The sequence below is a fragment of the Conger conger genome, chromosome 9 (assembly GCF_963514075.1).
Source record: "Conger conger chromosome 9, fConCon1.1, whole genome shotgun sequence".
In the NCBI taxonomy this organism is placed as follows: Eukaryota; Metazoa; Chordata; class Actinopteri; order Anguilliformes; family Congridae; genus Conger; species Conger conger.
The window spans coordinates 52,697,199-52,719,963 of NC_083768.1; the positions used below are offsets into that span (position 1 = coordinate 52,697,199).

The 22,765-nt window shown below is 42.2% G+C and overlaps 1 protein-coding gene across 2 annotated transcripts in view; it reads right to left on the reverse strand.

Moving 5' to 3' along the window:
- Positions 1–22,765, reverse strand: part of trappc9 (trafficking protein particle complex subunit 9) — a 324,830-nt gene that overhangs the window by 2,477 nt on the left and 299,588 nt on the right. The window lies entirely within an intron of this gene.

Below are 22,765 nucleotides of genomic sequence, written 5' to 3' on the forward strand. Positions count from 1 at the left end.
AGTCGGTCTGAGCGGAGAACCGGACTGCCTGAGGGCAGCGGACACAGCCCGTCTGGTGCGGCGGGTCACAACGCGTGCTTCCAGAGAGTCATTGTGGGATTACGGAGGCTTCACTTGCAGTCACTAGCTATTTCCTTTTGTATTGTTACCTTGGGAAACGCCTATTTGTTTAGAACAGGAGTGCATGTTTTTCCCTTCCGCTGCCTGAAGACTGACTCTTCTGATCACTGATTATCATTGCACTTAAATGATTTCAGCTTCTTGCTGGGTGCACAAAAGAAAAAAACCAAAAGCACGGTACTCTGCTTTTCGGCGTTAACACACCCGATAGCACAGGAAAAGGGATTGCTTTGAAAAGCGGACCTGACAAAGTTTGCGTTTCAAGATGAAACGTTTTAATAAAAAGGAGCCAAATCATATTTGTGCATTCTCTCCTGCCGCTATCAACCTAGAGGGGGCATCTCTTATGGTCCGTGAGCTAAAAGAGAAGCGCAATAAAACCATCGCTTTGAATCTGCTGACAGAACACAGGGAAGGCCACAGGTCTGCTGTGCAAAGAAGACTGAAGAAGAACCGGAGCACGGCTACGGGCCGTGTTCCATTTTCCATTACCGCTCGGACTGCACGCCTGCCTTAAAGGAGAGATAAAACAATTCATCCACATGTATCCATGTATGACATACTCTCCCTCCGTCATTACCCTGTTCCCTGCCATCCCTTCTTCGTGGCCGGGGAGGTGATGCATGAACATTTACGCATTTACATTCATGCACTTAGCAAGCGCTCTCATCCAGAGCGACTAGCACAAATGGCATTTCTTTAACCGACGGTTGATTTATGAAGCTGGATATGTCAGGTTAAGCGCCTTGCTCAAGGGCATAAGTACCTAGTAATCAAGCCTGCAACCTCTGAATTACAGCGTAAGGGGGCAAGGGGTCAGCCTGTAGCGTAGTGGCGCAAGGTACATGACTGGGACCCAGAAGGTTGGTATAGCCACAGTAAGACGTGGACAGCTGTGGGGGCCCTTGTGCAAGGCCCTTAACCCCATATTGGTCCCTGTGGACTGTATGGCGGCTGTCCACAGCTCCAATTCACTAGGATGGGTCAACTGCAGAGGACAAATTACCCCATGGGGTACAATAAAGTATACCTTCCTCTTCTTCTTGTAATCCTGGCATGAATGGGCTCAACACTTCTCTCTCAACTGTGAGGGTGTTCCTTGCAGTTGGTTCACTTAGTTAATGCTAGAGCACATACAGTGAGCACCATAATTCATTGGACAGTGACACATTTTTGTTATTTTGGTTCTGTACTCTCGCACTTTGAGTTTGAAAGAATACACAATTAGGTTCTGTAATTTCTAAACGGTTCATCCGATATGGATGAAAATACCATGAAATTAAAGCCGACAGTCTGCACTTGAACCTCATTGTCAAACTCAAAGTGCTAGAGTACAGAAAAAAAAATGCGTCACTCTCCAATGATGTCATTGTATTTACCCTTCAAACAGGCTTGTTCACACCTCAGCCGTTGTATTTTGGCTGACAAAGACTTGCTGCTGAACCTGAGGGAGGCGCACTTCAGCTTGCCGCAAACGTTCACAGCCAATCAAACCGCTCCTAATGCATCTTATTAAGTGGCAATATTTACTTTAAAAAAAAGAAATTACTCCTCTTCCATAGTAGTGAAAAGAAATAAACTTTTTATTTATTCATGTATTTATTTTTTTACATCACATGGAAATTAAAGACAAACAGTGGCAAACCAAAAGGAAGTGTTAAAGCTCCTCTGTAATTGCACATTTTAAAATTAGAATTTAGAAAATGAGCAAATGGAAGAACGAGAAGAGCGCAGGGAGAGAGATTCTAAAACATCAACCAGGAAATTCACAGCCTTTGGTAGCCACACGTGGTAAATGACCAATTTCACTGTGAGAACTGGACAACAGATGATATAAAAAACCTTTAAATGGGTGCATCATTTTTAAAATGAGCCCAACTGCAATTTTGCTGTGTTATTTGATCCTGGAGCCACGGACATCAGTGACCCTCTCACCAGCCTGTAAATGACGTAATTCAAGTGCAAATGACACATTAGACCACATAGACAAATCGCTGTGATTTGTCCCTTATTTCACGGAAAGTGACAAAAAAGAGCCTCCGATTGGCCAGTTTCACAAATGGCTTACTGTACACCTTTTACTTCCATAATGCATTCGGACAGAGTGTTTTAGCAACCCGGACATGATAAATGCTGGTATTTTTCTACGGCCAACCGATGACTCTTGATGACAATGCTATAATGGCCCCTCTCTTGCTGGTTAGAGCGCTAATTTTAGAACATTTAGAGGCCAGCGGTTGCCTCTGCCCTCCTGTTCAGACCTCCATTAAGCAGGTGTGATTTACAGCGGTCTTCCTGGAGCTGGGTAAACATAGCTCTAAGGGAGCCTCGTGATAGAAACCCAATGAGCCAGAATTAATGGGATATATTAAAAAGATTTTTTGATAACTCATAGCTCGCAAAAACAGAAAGAGGGGAGAATGAGCTGAGAGGTGTTGTATCTGAAGACATGATTGACTTGTGCATTGCTTTTAAGAATAATTTATACACCTTTATACACCTGAGTTTTCTGTCCTTTCACCCGTTGACCAGAGTATGTTTAGCAATATTTTTAAGGTATCTATTTTTCAACAGATCTTCATCTGTATTCCTCAAAATACAGTAAATGGATGTTTTTGCGGGAATGCAAGTTGCAAAAAGCAAAATCTTGAAGGACTCAGTGTTGCTTGACTGAAGGGTGAAAAATGAAAAAAAAAAAATCAATGCGCCCATGTATTGTAGACGGAAAGAAATGATTTTGGCAAAGAATTAGATTTACTGCAGAAATACTCCAAATAATTGTGAGTGAAACCTAATGAAATGCACCATATTGCCCTCGTGTCATACACACAGGCTGCCATTGTTGCGCTCCCATACACACTGTTTAATCTGAGTGCCGCAGCTGCTGCAGGCCCAGTGTGCAAGCGTGGAGCCGTAGCATCACCACAGCAACCAACCTTCGCCTGGCACTGGCATCACAATAAATAAATAACTAAAAAAACAACAAAGAATTTAGCACTCTACAATCAGCAGCCCATGCCAATGTCCCGACCAGATCTCTTGTACGATCTCTAATCATAATGGGGATGTGTGGATGCCAAATGGCATAATCTAAAAGCAGAAAATACCACAGAAGCTCTATGGATTAGACCTCTGCCCTTAATGGCTGTCTGCGGAACAAATAGACTTCTATCAGCGCCACAATGATCATTACTGCCTCTATGCAAGACACTTTGTGTAAATGTATCCTGCTGTAATTCAGCTCTCTGTCATGTTCTGTAGTACATCACCTACACCTTCAGAGGTTAAGGTAATAATTCAAGCAATTTCTCTGGCCTGAATGATAGACTCACATATTATGTGTGTGTGTGTGTGTGTGTGTGTGTGTGTGTGTGTATGCGTGTGCGTGTGTCTGAATGACACATTATCCTGGCAAATGCCCCACACAACATATGTAAGAAAACCTGGCCGGATTTACTGGGAAGCTATAAATGGAAAACCAAGCCAATTGTGTGAGGGGCTACTGGGGCCAAGAAACCTAAAGTAATTTCTCGTCCGTTTGTTAACATCACGTATGGGCACAGGTCACAGCGGGGAAGCTTGTGTTCAGAACATTCCGGTTCATTACTAATTCCCCAGCCAGGTGAGGGCTGACTCTGTCAGAAGCGGTGGAGGACTGTTCGCAGGTGGCTTCGAGGAGCAAAGTGGCAGAAGAGGAACGGGCTCCTGAAGAACGAGAGCCAGGCTGCTCCAGGCCGCTCCAGGCTGCTCCAGGCTGGAGGAAACGCACAGATTGGCTGCCGGGCAGTGGAGCCAGGGAACACTTGTGGAATGGAAAGTGGGCCCTTGTTGTGCGAGCTCAATGCGGGCACTGATGCCAGTTTGAGTAGTTGCTGCAAGGGTTTCAAGCATGCCGCCATTTGCGTCTAAAAATACACCACGACATCTGATACCTTCAGCCCATCTGCTCCTTTTATAATTATCACCATAACAACCACCCGAGTTATTTTTGTCTTTTTTCCCGAACAACTGACTTTTAAGAGACTTTGTGCTGTTATAAAAAGAGAGACTGAACACAAATCCGAGTTATTTGCAAAATGAATGAAGGAACAGTTGATCACGTTCAGGGATTTAGAGAGATTTTTATAGTTTTATGTTCTGGTAAATAGTTACCCAACAGAATGTCATCTTTAAATTTAGCATCATCCAGCTAAAACCAGCTGGCAAATTTTTGTTTACAGCAAACTCAATGTACAAATATTTTGAAATAATATTAAAACTGATAAGAGGACAATATCCAAATAAGTCCAATATATCCAAATAATTTGGAGGTCCAAAAAAGATTATTGTGACAGTGGTTGTTGGCACTACTTTTTTTTAGATAACATTGGGTACAATCTGTTAAAGTTTACGGAATGGGTGATATTTCAAGGTGATCACAGGAAATACTAAATTTGGCTGAGTGACTACGGAGGGAATTAATGACTAATCAGCAAAAACGAGTGTAAACAGAATTGGAGGGCAGTGTCTATAAAGGGTATTTGATGCTGTGACCATCTTTTTATAAATGAATGAATTAATACATTGTTCTTCTACTCTCCCACAAAAGCCCGGAGGTAGCTCTAAGCCGGTGCTTTCACCGCAAAGCTCGCTGTGCATTTAGGAGGGTGCACACCAGCACTTGCTTCTTCCGGAATGTTCTGCCACTCTGCAACCACTCTTTCCCTAGCTGCCCACTTCCTTGACCTCTGACCTCCCCCATGAAATTACAATTAGAGGATTACAAAAAAGGATCAGGCGCATCTTCTACTGAACAGCTCTGGGGAAATGCTCCTGAACTCACCAACGTACACTAATTGATGTTCGCAGGATTGCACTGCTAGGTCTTCGATGTGAGCTGCTTTGTTGCATTCTACTGGTGTATTCTTTCATGTATTCTACTGTTGTGCTGAAATAGGCTCCTCAAAACCAGACGCTGAAACATGGCAGTGCCGGGTGAATTTTTACAGAGAAGCTGTGGACTAAGCAACAGTCAGGTCATAACCCTGCTGCTGGTATCCTCCCAAAGAAACACTATGGTCAGTTAGGTCTGCTTCAGGGCCTCTGGGTACAGTTAGCAATAAAAAAATAATTCAGTCCAGATCATAGGCCATATGACGGTTTCTCTCTTGGAGGAAGTCATTACAATATAAATCTACTTGATATTAAACTCAAATTACAATTTCAGTAATTACTTACTTGATTAACTTCATTGTGTTAGTTCATACTTTATATTGCATACTAATTCAATAAAAAACCTACAGACTAAAGCTTCCAAAATGTGTATGTGTGCTATGAATGCAATGCAGTGCTATTATATTGTGAGCCAAATGGTGTAGAAAATTCTTGAATAAAAAAATTCATTAAAAAGACATATTCACAAGCTTCCACCAAGCGCATTCCAGGAAGGAACTGAAACAATGGCATGCACCGAACCCATCCCTCGTCAAAAAGAAGAACATCAGATGACTTACTGTAAATAAGACAGACGGTTTTCTATCCACTACTGAAGGAATTCAAAGTCACTGAAGTACACTGTGTCCCTCCCCCCACAGTTTTGGACAGCTTTCTTATTCTTTGGTCTTTGAGTTTTGATTGAATTGCTGATGGTGATTGCACCAAAGATGATTGCGGGGCCACGGTGTCTTTCAGTTCCACAATCCTCCCCACTGTGCTGAGAAAACCCCATCTCTAAACGCTCTGAAAAGATCCCTCACCCATCCAGTATTTTAATGCACCTCTGTCAATCAGTCTCTTTCATGACAGATTTGGTGCATTCATTTATTACAGCTCTGCTGGATTATGTAAACAGTGTCATTTTGAGTTTGATACTTATATTTGTTCAGTTAATTACAACTAAAATAGAAGCTTTTTTAATTCTGATGTAGCCTTTTTGAACTTTCTGGAAAAAGGTAAACATTTCCACAGGAGTAAACTGGTTGACGTTTAATATTGATGGGTTCTGGATTGTTCGGGGTGCATAGTACGTAATGTTGATAAACAAAACTATGTCATCCTGTAAGAATGAGATAGGACCACATACATAAGATGGACATGCGTGTCAAGGCCGAAGGTATTTAATTCAGACCATATGACCAGTACGCTGCAGGTTGTTGTACTGCAAACGTGTGACAATCAATAAACTTTTGTGTTTGTTGACTTGGGTGAGTTCATGCATTGTCTTGACTTTGATTGGACTGAGAGATGCTGGGTCCTAAAAATATGATGGATATCACTTTATATAAGGACTGTAGACAAAATACTGCAATACCATCAAAGCACAGTATTAATTTTGCCCTCCAATGTTGAATATATTAAAATCTCCAAAGGGCCCGAAAATGAAAAATATCAATGACATTCTTAAGAATCCAATCTTGTACTGTATACATGGCTATTCACTGAAATTCAACCAATAGTCAAGTGTGTTTGAGCAGCTGCTCATTTTCTCACTCAAAGATCTTCTGATATTCAATCTGTGCTAACAATTATAAACACAGATCTGCGACAGAGAAGCAGCAATTTGGTGTTAGGTGAGCAGCAATTTCAGCAGACTGTACCTTGTCTTTCTGTTCAAACAACTCTCAAATCTACAGTATGTGAGATATATACAAATGATAAAATACTGAAAAAAAAAAAAAAAAAAAGACTTTTGGTGGGAGTTGTTGTTTTTTTCCTTCATCGCTGTGCCGAAGACATTTATGGGAGTTGGCGGAGGTTTAATTAGGAGGTGATCAGTGAGGTGCGAACTGTTCTTTCAGGAAAACTGGAAGAGTGTGTCAAATACATCAACCCTCCAGGCTGGTTTCTCCCAGCGGAGTTGCATGCTAGTTTCTAATTATGCTTGAGTTGATCGCTGTTGAGCAATGGCAATAACCTTCCTGCTTCCTAAATGAATATTGAATTCTTCTTCTTAGATTTTACCAATTGTTTCCAAAGCTGTTACTGTTGGCCCTCGTTTCTGGAGCTATCGTCCTGAGTGGAGGGTCGATGGAAATTGATGGCTTCACTTAGTGGGAATTTATAGCTGGACATCTTTACTGTAGTCTGAGGAATCCAATTATCTTTCCAATTCAAAGCTAACCGCAATCCAAATGACCAATGCTGACTCAAGCTCCATACATACAAACTCTATCTTAACTCCATTTCCCAGTCTAAATTTACAGAATCTAATCAATTCCAGGATTGGATAGATTGACCCCATCTTTTGTGGGCAAGGAGGAATATTACTGCTTTCCATATGAAAGATGAATTATTTGCTTTTGAATCAAATTGATTGAAAATGTGCGATATCGCCAGCGATGATTTGGCAAATATAAGCAGATTGGGACAATGGTTTTCCCATGCAGTTATGCAATGAAGGCATTGCGGAGGTTTATGTACTAAAACATGTTGTTTCCACATTCTCTAAGGTGACATGAAAGAGGATTGGTTGTTCAGTCTGATGCTAATTGGACTCATGTGTTAGTGTCCTAATTAGTAGCTGTTTTTCCAATCAGCTCGCTAAACAATAAGCAAAATTCCATTCCAAGGGATCGTTATCGAGATGGACAGCCTGTAGCGTAGTGGTTAAGGTAAATGACTGTGACACGCAAGGTCAGTGGTTCTAATCCCGGTGTAGCCACAATAAGATCCGCACAGCCGTTGGGCCCTTGAGCAAGGCCCTTAACCCTGCATTGCTCCGGGGGAGGATTGTCTCTTGCTTAGTCTAATCAACTGTACGTCGCTCTGGATAAGAGCGTCTGCCAAATGCCAATAATGTAATAATGTAATGGGTGGGTCAGGCGTCACAAATATCCCAAAATGGGAGGAGCAATCTGTGATGAGTGCAGTGTTAACCACTGTATATTCTTCTTCTGAGTGTACAAGTACCAAGACAAAAAACCAAGTTCCATCTATCCAGATACAAATATGTGAACATCATTTGGTTCTTGCAAGTCAGAGACGACCAGCACTTGGTACTGGGCACTGTCCAGAAAAAAAAACATTTTTGTTTAGTTCTAAACTTGAACCAGAAGGTGATAACCAAACATGAAAACATTCACACTGCACCACAAACAGAACTGGAGGAAGAAATTAAAGTGGGTGTTAAGAACAAGAGGTGTCACAGGGATTGGCCACGGAGAGCTGAGGGGTGGCCTAAAATGGCCGACATGTTACCCCCTTTCCTGCGCTCACTTGATTTTACGGCTCATGTTTCCACAGGTGGGCCTCATAGTGAAGCTCTCTTTGTCAAAGGAGAAAAGGTATATGATGAGGGATGAGCATTGGCATGCCCTAAAACTGGATCACGTTTTAGGCCTTGCTGTTCAGATAATGCTACTAGAATGTGGTATTTCACTCTTTTACTGTATTGCAGCCCAGAGTACTATTTGTGTGATGTGGTCTGTCACAGAAAAGATAGTTGTACTGTAACAAACCAATGTATTTACAGAACATATAGGCCTTATTTGTGGGTCTTTCTCTTTCTCTCTCTCGCTTTTTCATACACACGCATGCACGACACACTTAATTGAAAAAGACTGACACCAGAGCTATATCCACAGGTTAAAAGAGCTGGGAGGTCTATGCTGTTGGGAGTGTATCCTCCGTCTCAGTGGTTGGGTAAAGGGCAGAGGTGAATAAAAGTACCACAATTATTTTCCAAAGCCCTGAACTGGGCTGAGTTTTCACTGGCTCTCGCCCTGTGCCATTATTATTCACTTCCCACTGAGCATGCTGGGATAGCGTTGTGACAAGCCCGTACCAGGATGATCGATTGCAGACCTGAACCGAGATCACGTGCGGGGCTGTGAGGATACCCCTCCAAAACCCGCAGTCAAAATGTCAGGCAGCGGCAAACAGTCACATCCGCGCTGGGCTTTGTCGCGCGCTCAGCGTGCCAATGCAGAGTTCACAACAACACCTATTCCAACTAATGGGTTATAAGGGAACTGTCCTTTCCCAACCAAGCTCTACAGCGTGAGGAGCCTGCCGCTATCCACGCTGGTGAAACGGTATCCAGACGACGGCTGCGTGATATAGCTATCGTGGTACATCGAATAGTTTTTTTAGCGCAATAATATAGGTTAGGCGGTAGGTTTCGTGCCTTCTTTTCATCTTTAATCATAGTTGATATGGTAACACATCTCCAAACTTCAGTCAAATGCTTCAGGGGAGACCATAACTCTATTCAATGCTGGTTAACTTACCTATTAGTTTTGAAAAACACATTGTTTTGTAGGGGAAAATTCACAGAACGAAAGATCTCCCTCCTAAAAGCATGATAACCAATCACAAGTCAAAATCAGACTCCGCCTTAGTGAGCAGGCTGGTTCCTCCAAAACTCTCGACGACGTGTGCTAAAAGTTTATCAATATATCTGTATTAAAGTATGATATGTACCCTGTATAGTTTCAAACTGATTAACTGCTAAATTGTGCTAGGATTACACAGTGAGCCCAGCCAGCTGGCAGGGGGGGGGGCCCGTCTTGAACTGTGTAGACCAAACTGTCAAGGACACGGGCAGAGCAAGATATGACTGTACAGCTGATTTCTCCGGGACTCTCAATGTTTTATGCCAGACCTTGAACATGAATTATAGCTGAGCTTATGAAAACGCAAGAAACCACAGTGAAAACTGTTGAAATGAGAGCAAAGAATGCTACGTACATTTATTCCCTTAGAAGAGAATAATTAATCAAATGTTTAGTATGTCTGTATATTAGAAAAGTATATTAGAAGTGAATATTAATGAAATGTTTAGTTTGTCTGTATATTTTCAATGATTACTGCTGCTTAGTTTGTCTTATAAAAGCGAAAGATACAGAGTGACGTGTATGGATGACGTGTTAGAGGGAGGGCATCCAGAACTTTATGAGGTCTGGTAGTTTGCCAAGAGCAGGTGCGGGGTGAAGTGAGGACACGTAGTTGGCAGAATGCCCTGAACTATGTACAGAGTTGGCAGAGAATAAGGACCGTTGGCAATTTGCCACAATGACGTTGTGGGAGGAGCGTTGGGAGGAGTTACGATAAGAAAAGTGTGGGTGATTTGCCAGAATGAGGTTTGAGGAGGAGTTGTAGGTGGAGTAACGGTGTATAAAATGGGTGTACAAATGCCAGTCGGGGTTCAGTTCTGGAGAGCTGATCCGGCTTTATGCACGTGTGCTAATAAAGTCTGATTTTCCTGAAGATCTTGCTGCCTGGTGTCGTCTTTTCCCTCGCGAAGATGTTTTTCGACAAATTGAAGATTTGGACTCTGTCGTTTCCTAGACACGACAGTTTATGTTTTGCTCTTTATCCATGTTTTTATCAACCAAATGAAAACAACATGGTCCTGTTGCTGCCATATCAACATTGAAAAGATGTGAGTGACATTTTTTTCCCCCCGGAAGCATTTCATTTGGAGGTGTGCTACCGCATCAGGTATGATTAAGGAATCTAACACCGCATGCTGGAGATAGTTGTTACTGCACTCACAAAAAATTTTTTTATAATACGATGGCTATATCCCCCAGCCCTAACCCAGGCGTTGAATTGTGTATGCAGCACACCCTGCATTTACATTCACCAGCACCATCTCACTCATCCAAACAACTGAGAAGACTAAAAATAAACCTGGGAGGAATACTGTTGCATACACAGCAATATTTCCTTTTCTGTTAGCCAGTTTTGAGGACTTGTAGCACACGGTATAACACTGAATAGTGCTGTATCACCAGGCTCAGGTTTTCTCTGTGCAACTGCATCGCTGCTTTTCTCCTATCCAGGCCGAACTGCTGCAAGTGTGACATCGCTGGCATTTCTTGAGGTTTAGGCTTGTATTTGAAATTCTGCAGCTCGAGCGGTGACTCACACAGATACCCCACGGACGTGTCATGCCCACTCTCGGTAAGCCTGCTCTCACCGTTCCCTCAACCTGCGTGAAATCTTAGTGGCAGGTTCAGTGCTTCTACAACTTAATGCTGTTCATGTTCGGTGTCTGTAAATAGAGCTGGTAAACTTTGGGTATCACGGCCCTGTATCATACCTCTCAAGTGAAAGCTTTAGTATGTTACGGTTTATTGTTTTTAAGTAATTATTTAGTGACACACAACTGCACAGTGTGTTCAGCGTCCAGAAAAAGGAGAAGGAGATGCAAGAGGGGTAAAACACAAAAGGAGGAGAAGAATGAATGAAGCCCAGCTTGAGTGGCAGAATATTTCATTGTGTAAGCGCAGGGTCATCAGTCGATAACGGGCGTTGTAGTGTAGTAATTATGCAAGCCGTGCACTATGTAAACACCGAACATCACCCTCCCACTCCGCTGAAAAGCAGTAGCAGCACACCTACACACTCCTGTTCACAGAGGGCCGGCTCGGTGAATATCCATAAAAAGAGCTCAAGGTTGGGGATTACTGTGTGACTATGAACAGCTGTGAGTAAACGGTGAGTGAATGTTTACATGAGCTCAGTAGCTTCAGGCTAAAGTTCATGTATGCAAGTATGGAGTAGTCTAAGGCCAATGTGGCTATTTTAGGACCTGTACAGGTATTCAGTTCAAAATAATTGTACTTGTCACCAACATGGACACAACAACGCTTTACAGAAAAACGGGACATTTTAGGCAAGACCGAGTTGGAATACCCAAGAATCCAGCAGGTGAGTGGGAAGAAATCCACTTCTGGACAGCTGGGTATGCCCTGTCAGTAAAAGCACGATACTCAATTACGATATTCAAACAAGAAGCATTTTAAAATATCGATGTACAATTCTGCTATGAAGGTACTTTTTTCATGAAGCTGGCTAACAGTGTGTTAGCCATTTCACCTTCTTTGTTGCAGTTGCAACAGATTTGAGGCCCTGCTTAAATCATCCAAAATCAATACTTGGAGGAAAAACTGTTCCTTTTGAAATTTTATAACAGTCTCCAAACAGCCCACGAAACTGCTTTACCTGGGGAGTTCTCTGGGAATCGTGCAGAGACCCATCCTGCTAGCCTGCTGAGGTGATTTCTCATTCCAGTGCCTGTTGCATTTGGAAATGACTTCATGCAGCAAATCCAACAGGTGAAAAACGGCCATTCGTCATTTTCCAGTACTGACACGGCGACGGGGGAAATCCATCTTCATCGGCGCTCGACGGGCACGGTAGTCATTCTTCCCAAGTGCGCGGGGAAAACGTGCGATGGCTTTATGAAGCTTTAATTCACTCCTCTCCCTGTTACTCATCCTCCTCTGCGAGCCATCACAGATTTGTCATTCTGTTTGTTTTTGATATCAGCAAAAAAAAACTAAAAAAAATAAATAAATAAAATGCAAATCAAGAGTGAGTCACTGGATTGTCACGAAAGAAACTGCAATATGACACATATGCCTGAACCCATACGTGATAATTGATCATAAATATGCATGAATGTGCAGTATAGACCTTTTTTAATTCCAGGGAAAACAATATTCCTGAAAATAGGAATCACACCTGTCAAGAGTGACAATTCATAATGAATAAAAAAAACAAAAACAATCATTAGACTTCAACTAATCCATCCATTGTGATATTTGATGAAAGCATTTGGTATGGCTTTAGTTATGCCATGCTGATAGTGCTCTGTACGTCATCTGTAATCCTACCATGGCTTCACTAATAGTGCATTATGCATTGTGTATAAGTGGACTTCAGTGGGTGCAAAGCTTTATAATACAATTCAGAAGGCTGCCATACCCCTATTTTTAACAATTTGGCATCTCCAATCCCGCCCAATGCCCAATTCACAAACTATGTACAAGCATGCTCAAACTATATCACCCTGCTGCCAGTTAGGGAGAGTGACAACAATTTTTTGGCAGTCTTTGATTCCTGTTTCTTTTCCACAATAGTTTCGGAGGATAACTAATGAAAGTAAACACACTCTTCCCATGATGGACAAAAGTTGTATATCATTGCATTTAGCCTATTTTTTTTTTTTTTACTAGCGGCAGTTATTTCAGTCACTTCACAGTGCTTTACATGCGATATTGGTAAATTTAATACATTTGTTTGTAAATATTTTCTGTGACAAACACCCAGCCTTAATTATTGCTTGGCTGCATTATTAATTAATTATTAATTAATTAAAATTTACTATTAATAATCTGCTTGATGATTTCTTGCTCTGGGAGTTGAAATAGTGTGATTCTTGTTGCAAAGATTATTTCAGTGCATCTCCGAAACCTAGATCTGTGTCTCTGTCTTGCGCCTCGGTTTACTCTTTAGAGGCTGAGAAATATCATGCACAATTTTATCCTTGTTAATTGTTCAACCGGATACATAATCAGCCACACTTATAATATCTCCACTCAATCCACCCTTAAGTGCATCTGCATTAAGGACGGAAGGGCATGTTGGGATGACTTGCCTAGATCACACGCATATTGCGGTTCTAGCACTTTGCACCAGTTTGATACATACAACACGTGTCATATATGCACCTGAACATCATCACAGAAGGCTTAGTAAATCTGGCCCATGGTGTCAGCCAGCTGATTCATTTCACACCGCAGCCATAGGCTTCCCAAGTGCAAGCGGGGCTGGAGGAGAGCCAATCACACGTGTGCTGATGGGTCTGGTAGCCACAGTCAGCACCGGCACAGGTCAGATGAGATCAAAGACCACAGCTTTTTCCAATTGAGCGACCCAGCAGACATATTCTTAAGACTTAGCAATACAACACTTAAAAGTGTTGCTTTATTGTTGCCACATAAGGTGAAGTACTAACTTTCAGCTGAACTTTCCGGGCTTTTCTGTCCATCAACATGCATGGACTTGGTAAAAGATTATATGGGAGCGTCTGTGGTGACCATGAGAAAGTGAAATGAGAGTTAATTACAGGGTCCTTGGCCACCAAGGGAGAATTTCAATCCACTGATCCACACCAACGGCAAGTACATTAAGAGTTCTTAAATGCAGGTTGTCACGGTAAAGGTGAAGCCCAAACATATACATGTCAGGAATAATGGGAAAATGGACAAGTGACAAAAAAGAGTTAAGCAGATGATGGACACAGTGTGCTACTCTGAACATGCACTGGGGAGGACATTAGCTGGAAATGGGAGGGCAGTATTAGACTGGGATCAGGGTATGGATTAGCACTTGAAGTTTGGGAGACTTGAGAAAAAGCATGCATTTACTCACACACTCACACACTCACTCTTTGAGGACCGAAAGGCTCACAGACAAACTGAGTCATATCCCAGATGTGATCCATGGCCCTGTTCTCATTGGGCACCCAGCAGCTGTCTGTCTCGGCTGTGGCTAGCAGGGCTGACAGGTTTGTGAGAAGGTCGAGGAAGTGAGGAGGACAAGTGTTTAATTTTAGTGTGCAGAGAGGTCACTGGGCTGAAGCTGCAGACTCTTTATGGATTTCCCACCGCAGTTAAGATGGGCCAGTGGGACCAGTGCCATTGAGAGCACGATTGAATGTGAGGATAGCTTCTGTGTGCTGAGTAAGAGCGCTCTGCTGAATGATTCCCTTCTCAGAAGCACAATGAAGGCCCCAGGAGATGATGCACCTACAGAATGAAGCTGATGTAGAATGAAGTAACTTCTCCAGAATGGAGAACCTATAGAATTATAGATTGATAGAATGAAGTACCTATAGAGAAAACATAACAAGATATGAAACAGCTATAGAATTAAGCAGGTACATAAGGACATCACACAGAATGTCACTGGGAAAATAAACGTGGTTGAAAAGGCCGGCCTTGTGGGTCTGAAAAAAAGTGTATTTAAGAACTATAGTACATTTTATTTTAATGAAGTTCTAATGTTTATGTCTAATGTCAGTTTCTGAAGCAGTCTGGATCTTTGAAAAATAGATGCGCTAAATTAAGCATGGTCTCCAAACAGGCCAAACTTTCAACACCTACGCAAAAGGCAGAAATGCTTTCTTTTTCGCAATTAAATGCTCTGTAGTTGGAAACAGAAATCTATTTAAAAAATAAGCAGCATTTTGTGAAATACAAATCACCATATAAATTAAGCTTGACATTCCCATTTACATACCTTGGATGCAATTTAATAAACAAATGCAACAAAGAGTTGCTAAGAGTGTAATGAAAGAACCTTGTTTAGCATATCTTCAAGCAGAACAATAAGCGAATCAATGCTTCCTCATAATGCTCAGGAGCAAAAACATTAAAAGAGATACCCATGTTGGGGAAATGATGGAAGAGAGATCTTCTTGATGGCACAAACAAAAACAAGCAAATGGACATTGATTTCCCTGGAGAGCCTCTCATCTTGGGCCAGTAAATATAGATTGATGCTGTCAATAATCATTCATCATATTTTTCTTATTAAGAAGAGCCTAAACGTATGTGTTGTCACATTACAGATTGGTATAAGTACACCAACGCGTCTTCGGAACAGACCCAGGAGAAGATTAAAGTGGACAGCCGGTCCTCAGGAGTATGACTGAGAGAGAAGAAAAAAGAACAAAATCATTTGCTTAACTAAGCAAGCTTCCTTCAAAAGATCCTGCTGAAATCGATGCTAGCTCCACCATTAGAATAGAATGCAGTGGAAATGCAGTAGCCAGGAGGAATCTGAAAAGGGACCCTCCACAAGAAGAATCTTGTAGCCTTATTAACTTATAAAAATAGATTTGTATTGCTGAGCATGTCTGATGGGTGGACACAACACGTGATGAATCAAAATAACAAGATGTTATTAAGATGAAACTCAGTTTCATCGATGTCTAAAGGAACTCATTACTTTGCATGCCGATCAATCAATTTACACACAAAATAGCAGATTTCCAAGATAACAAGTATTGCGTCCCACAGAGAACAAAATATGCAGCTACGCATGTGTATATATACAGTACTGTGAGGACCAAAAGCCTGAGGACATCACCAAGAACTAATTGTGTTCATTAGTTATCAAGGGCCAATACAATTAACATACCCTGTTTATACTTCTTATTCAAGAATACATCATTATTGTAATAATATAAGACAAATAGTTATTTATTGAAGGTCAAAAATTGTGTCTGCCTTTCACCTTGATGATCACCCTTGGCATCGATTCCATCAGCTTTTGCAACACCTTATTTTCTATTTCAACCCAGCACTTAGATGATCTGTTGTCACTTGATGTCTGGCCCCCTCTTAAGCTGCTCCTACAGATGTTTGGGTGGGTCCAGGTCTCAGTGAGCTCCATAATATGAAATTGGGGGGACGGGGACAGGGCGTGTATAAAACGCTACTCACTACAGCAACCTTTACCTTTATGGAATAAGAGCATGAATTCAACTGCCACTGGCAGTGACATCCACAAAACCAATAAATAAAAGAGTGCATACAAAGAAGACGCTTCAGACTGCTGAACGAGTGAGAGAGAGAGACAGAGAGAGAGACGGCATGCAAAACAGGTGCAGGAACAGCCTGCCCATCGCAACTGATCCTGGATCAGAATCAAGGTTTTTCACCACATGGGGTCAGAACTTGGGGGTGAGAGAGCTGATTCAAGATCTGTTGTCAAGGGCAGAAAGTACCGGGACCTGAGGTTGGAGCTTTAAATAACACGAGCAGTGGTGTGACTCCTGGTCGAGCCACGGCCTCCTGTCCCGGTTTTTACATGGGTAGAGAGCGAGGATTCCGAGTGGAGGAATTCTGAGTCTAACAATGCAGTGAACCCCCGTTGTGCCAGGGTCCTCGGAAACCTGTTTCCACTGAACTCCTCCTCCGACGAGCAGGCGAACAGCACCGTGGTGTAATTGTCCCCCGCTTAAGTGGTGTAGCACTGGTAATGGATATAAAAATACCCCTGCCTTGAGTGATTAAATATACTAGCTCAGAGAGGAACCATCAGCTCTATAAAATATTCCACTTTTGGAACAGACACCCATCAATGGATGGTACAGCATACAAAACAGCTGGGAGCCGGTCCAAGTCTGAAAAGACATGTCGGCTGATTTGTTATGCCTTCCTTAGATAAAGAGGGGGGTCCGTGAAGGTGAATACGAACAAAGTTCTTTACACAAGAATTCATACAAGTTCCTTTATGGTACCTTTTCTTCAAATCATCAGGAAAAAAGTGCTAGCTCTACTGTCTCAAGGTACTCGATGGAAGTCTGCCAGGAGACAAGGAGTGTTTTGCAAAGTTTCCGGCTGTGTGCGCCAAGCCTGGCCGCCGGAGCTACCCTGCTCCTGGCTTACATCGCTAACGCTGGGGAACAGCCAAGCCTCTTTCCTCTATTTCCGACTGATGGCTTCCGGCCCCGTTAGCCCTGTGTTAGTGCGAATGCTATACTGTTGCATGCAGCGTGAATCTAAAGCGCGTGGCGGGTTAAGCAGAGCGATGCCTCTGAGTCAATTCGAGTCAATTTGAGTCAATTTGAGTCAATTTGAGTACCTTCAGTAGTTTACCCCTGCTATTTCTTTTAGGATGCCTCATCAATCTACAGCCTAAACACTATTCAAAACTGTAATTATTTAATTGTTCCACTTGAAATTTGCTGCCACTTACCACGGAATCTTCAATGACAGAGCTCTGCCATGTGCTGGATAAGTGCATGAGATGCTATTTACTTCTGTATTAACTGTGAGATTTAATACACCACTGTATCAATGTATGACACAACATGCACAATATTCATGCAATAAGCAATATTCCACAATAATAATAATAATAATAATAATTAATGGGCCCTTGCACAAGCAAATAAAAATTTTTAACATTTGCAGTTTTTAGTTTTTACTAGATTTATCAACATAAATTCAAATATGCACTTGGGCATTGTGTATTTAGAACTAGAGGGCATCAAAAACTGAAAAAAAAAAAAAAAAAAAGTTATTGGCTGTGACTTATAGTTGCTTCTTCACCCACCCTCCAGACCCATAGACAGACAGATTATTGAGCTAGCAATGGCTAAAGGTTCTGGCATTGGTCCTTGTTGGCCCATCAGTACTGAAAGGTCCAGAATTTTTTTTTGCAAGACAAAAACCACCCCAATGTTCGCCAAGGTTGCTAGCGTTATGCCCAGTTCAGCAGTAGCAGTATACTGATATAAAGGTTGGCAGTGAACATCCGGGTACACAATCTTCTTCAAGCCTAAATCAATGAGCCATTAACAACAAATCCCCGCAAATCCCTTATAGATAATAAATAATTACAACTTTCTTCCTGTAGGAGATTTAAGCTACTGGATTGCTAAAATGGACAGAACAGTGAGAGGCAAAAACTTGTATTACTTAATCTTACACGGACTGAACTTTGAAAACTGGTTTAACAAACATCATGTTATTTTGATCCAAAATCCTGGTGCTTTAGCATAAGCTAGTACAGAGTCAGAGAAGACAAAAACAATAGCCAATAATTCTTTGCAGATCAAATGCATCATGCAAGGATCAGTCTGAAGATCCGCCAACAAGTGTTTTCCTCCATTGTGCACATTCTGTGCTGGAAGGGAAATATTGATGTGTAGCAAGAGGAGATACACTGTCTTCCATTCAGTGAGGCCTCTAAACAAGGCATAACATAACATAACATAACATAACATGTAAGCTACACCATAGCTTAACAACAAGCTGCTGTTCCCACAGGCTAAAACCTTTTGTCACAGGTTAGCATGCTCGCACATTACTTTACCCTCCATGTATTGATTTAGAAAAGAAAGAAAAAACATCACCAATCCAAAACAAAATTTCAATTAAAGCGAGATGCTGTAAGGGACAGCTTGCTAACTATTCTTATTTGAGACTGCTTATGCAGTTAGACACACAAAGCAATTATTAGACTAGGGGCAGGACAAAAAATGAAACTGAGATTGAATTATTTTAACGCAAGGGTCGCCAGACCTGGTGCTGCACTTCTGCAGATGTCTCAGGTTTTAATTCCGATCCAGCCCTTATCTACATAATTGGATCAATTGTTAGGCTAAATTACAACAGTTGACCAGAAGCCAGGTATTTCTCTTCTCAGAAAGACCCGGAAGAATCTGCATGATAGCTCCACTGATACCTGCTTAAACCTGCTTTCTTGAGAGTAAGTGCTTTCTAACTATATGGGATTGACCAAGAAAATATTATGTTTAGCCATGGGTTGGGGCATAGGAAGGCTTGGTGGGGAGAGACCACTCAGTATGCGTAGAGCAGTGACATTTGCTAAGGACCAGATTGCGGTAGATGATAATGCACTGAGATAAACTCTTCCAAGCAAAGGTTTAACCCTCTATGTTCTCGTATAGCCACCAGTTCTCTTTATTTCCTCTACTCAGTCCACAAACTAACCAAGGTTACATAAAAAAGCACAGACATTTTCATTATAATTTCTTTAGATGTCAAAGTTGAATGATATGTTTAATGTCTCATTTTACTTTGTATTGTCAGTTTATACTTATTGAAGTTTGAAAATGACAGTTACTGTCACATCCATTCACTGTTCAGGCAGATGATTTTCACATTTCATTTTTCTGAAGACAAAATTAGTGCTGACAATTCCAATATAGCCCATTATATAGGTATATTAATACGAAACAGAACCTTATTTACTGTACAGTTCAGAAACATTACAGCATTTATACAATGGCATTTTTGCGATGGTGAAGTCAACACAACAAACATGAACTACATATTCATAAATAATGTATTACAGAAAATTTAAGACAGCATTGTTCATACTCTGCTAAACTGACCACTTAATTACTGAACAATCCATCCATCCATTATCTGAACCCGCTTATCCTGATCAGGGTCGCAGGGGGGCTGGAGCCTATCCCAGCATACATTGGGCGAAAGGCAGGAATACACCCTGGACAGGTCGCCAGTCCATCGCAGGGCACACGCACCATTCACTCACACACTCATGCCTACGGGCAATTTAGACTCTCCAATCAGCCTAACCTGCATGTCTTTGGACTGTGGGAGGAAACTGGAGTACCCGGAGGAAACCCACGCAGACACGGGGAGAACATGCAAACTCCACACAGAGAGGCCCCGGCCGACGGGGATTCGAACCCAGGACCTCCTTGCTGTGAGGCGGCAGTGCTACCCACTGCACCATCCGTGCCGCCAATTACTGAACAATAAAAACCCGAATTAAAAATGGGATCTGATATTCCTATTTATTGCTTCAGATAAGACTGTTCTCTTAGCTAGTGATGAAAAACATTCACAAATCTGCAAGGCTGAACCTCCATTGTTGCTAAAACTCAGACTCTCTAAAGAGTGCCGTTAAGATGCTTTCGGAAATAACACCTTGCAGCCATTTTCATGATTGACAGCCAAGACAGCCTCAATGCTTTTACCATGAATTAATTACAGACTCAAGCCCTTGTCCATGGTAAGAGTTCCCTGTATGAAACAATGTAGTACTTATGATGGAGCGGTCAGAGATGGAAAGCATAGCACAGTGAATGTGAATAAGACAGAACTGTAATAAAACCCTGTCTACACCACTCCCATAGATGATTCAAGCTCAAGGACTTCATAAAGTAGCAAAAATATGTTTTGCCAATTTTTTGCCACACCTGGTGATAACAAACTTTACCACTTGTGCCACTGCCAAGTTTGCAGAGTTATAATGTAGGTGTTTTGACAGACATTCATAAACCTTTTTAAACGATTCATTAAGCATGTTAACCCTCCGACGGTCTTTCATGTCAGCCGACCGTGGCTCCGGTACACGCGGTAATGTAGAAAAATCAATCATTAAAACCTTTCAGCTGGGTTAAAGCAAACATGCCTCACATGAAACCAAGAGTGTACAGTTGGTCCACAAAAGACAAAAGGCAACTGAGCTAGAAAGCCAAATAATAATTGGTTACGGTCTGAGGCATAGTTTTGAGCAGATTCGCAAGCCGCGTTCGCAATCAAAATATTTGCAGACTGGGAGAGGCCATAGGGGGCAATTGTTCTGGAGATGCATTATGTGGAAATTCTTTCTTTGGCAGCCCGAGCTAAAAGAATGGAACGTTAAACAGGCAGGCAGATGATGAAAATTGATAGCGATATTAAACTGACCGGTTGAAGTGGGGGGTTGCTTTGCTTTTGAAAACAACATTGATTGATCTGGCCGAGATTAATAAAAACAAACAGGGCAAAGTGGCTCTACTTTAGCAATGTAAAGGTAGACGTGGATCTGACGCAGCCTGCTGCAGCGGAACAAACTTCATTTAACCGCCTCGTTTAATTGGTTCCCCTCTCGCACCCACTTCCCCTCAGACTTAATATTTTCTTATCCTAATTATGCAAATAAGCTATTGGACCTAGCACATCAAATGCTTAATGAGAGGAACAAAGCTTCAGGCGAGGGGCTCAAAAGTGCGTTTTGCGATTCTATACCTGAACACACAGATAGCGCAATACAATTTAAAACCAACTCATAAATTATATATTGAATTTGCTTGTGGACGTTTTATTTTTTAATTGGGCCTGAGAAGGGTGCTTAATGAAGCAGAGCCTCCATCATGCTGTTGGGCCAGGAGCAGATGGACCATTACAAATGGAAGGAGAGGAATTCGCTATCATCGAGAGAATGAGGATCCCGTGCCACAAGTTAGCTCCCTCCCACACACATACACAAACATGCAAACACACCGTTTTACAACCAGTCAATGCATGTTAATTGCCATGGTCTGGACCTCTGAGAATTCTCTCTCACAGGGATATAACCTAGAGCCTCACTGGGTGGACCAAAATATTTAATTCTGGTCTCCAAGGAACCCAAACCCATCCCTGATGCCTGATCCTTGTGAACATGGAGAAGCTTGGGCCAGGAGCCCCACATCCTCAGGTGCGACCGCTTAGACCACGGATACTCAAATCTGGCCCTCAAATCTAAATCTGGCCCTGGATTTCTCTCCTCCCAGGTAATTTACCAAACAATTTGTACTACCCATTGGCAAGACAGATTGAGACCCCCAGGCAAAAGGAAGAAAATCAGTAGTTCTCAGGCCTTGAGGACCATGATTTGAGAAACAGGGGCTTAAAGTCTCAGGGGCGATTAATATGCCAGAGATAGTGTGTTGCTCGACTGAAATCACAGAATGTTCAGGTAGCCTGACGTAGTCAGTGGTCATTGTCCTCACCAAAAAGTATAAACGTACTCCAGGTATAAAGCCTGTCATATAAACCAAATATCGCAGTGACCAGCAACGTCCATTTCACCTCATTGGTTGCAGCGACAGAGCGTCGCTGCATTACAAACTGGCCCTAAGACAGCCTTTTAGGGGCAGGCCAGCCCCCGGCGTGGATGGCTAACAGCCGTTGTCCTTTGCGTGCTGCCGGTCTCTCAGCAGCTGATGGAAAGCGTTGTCAGGAGGCGTGATACGCCAGCGCGGGTGGAGAAGCTGAGTCAGCCGCCGGCTCAGACGGCCCCGGGGGGGGGGGGGGTCCAGTTCTCGCCCCCGCATCCACGTCTTCAGAACAAGCAAAGCGCACCACTTACCTTCCATCAGTCACTTAGCAGAAAGGACAGCAGCCCAAAATAGAAAACCTTGAAAGCATTGATTTCTGGGATTAAAGAGCTTAAGAGCTTCACTGTTGCGAAAATACACATTTTCCGATACTATACTAGCATGCTGCGCAAAAACTGTGTCAAATTGCACAAACAATAACCCATCTTACAGTAAGTGAATAGTATTCTCTAATGATATCTATTTTGATTTGAAAATCAGCCTACATTCAAGCCAAAA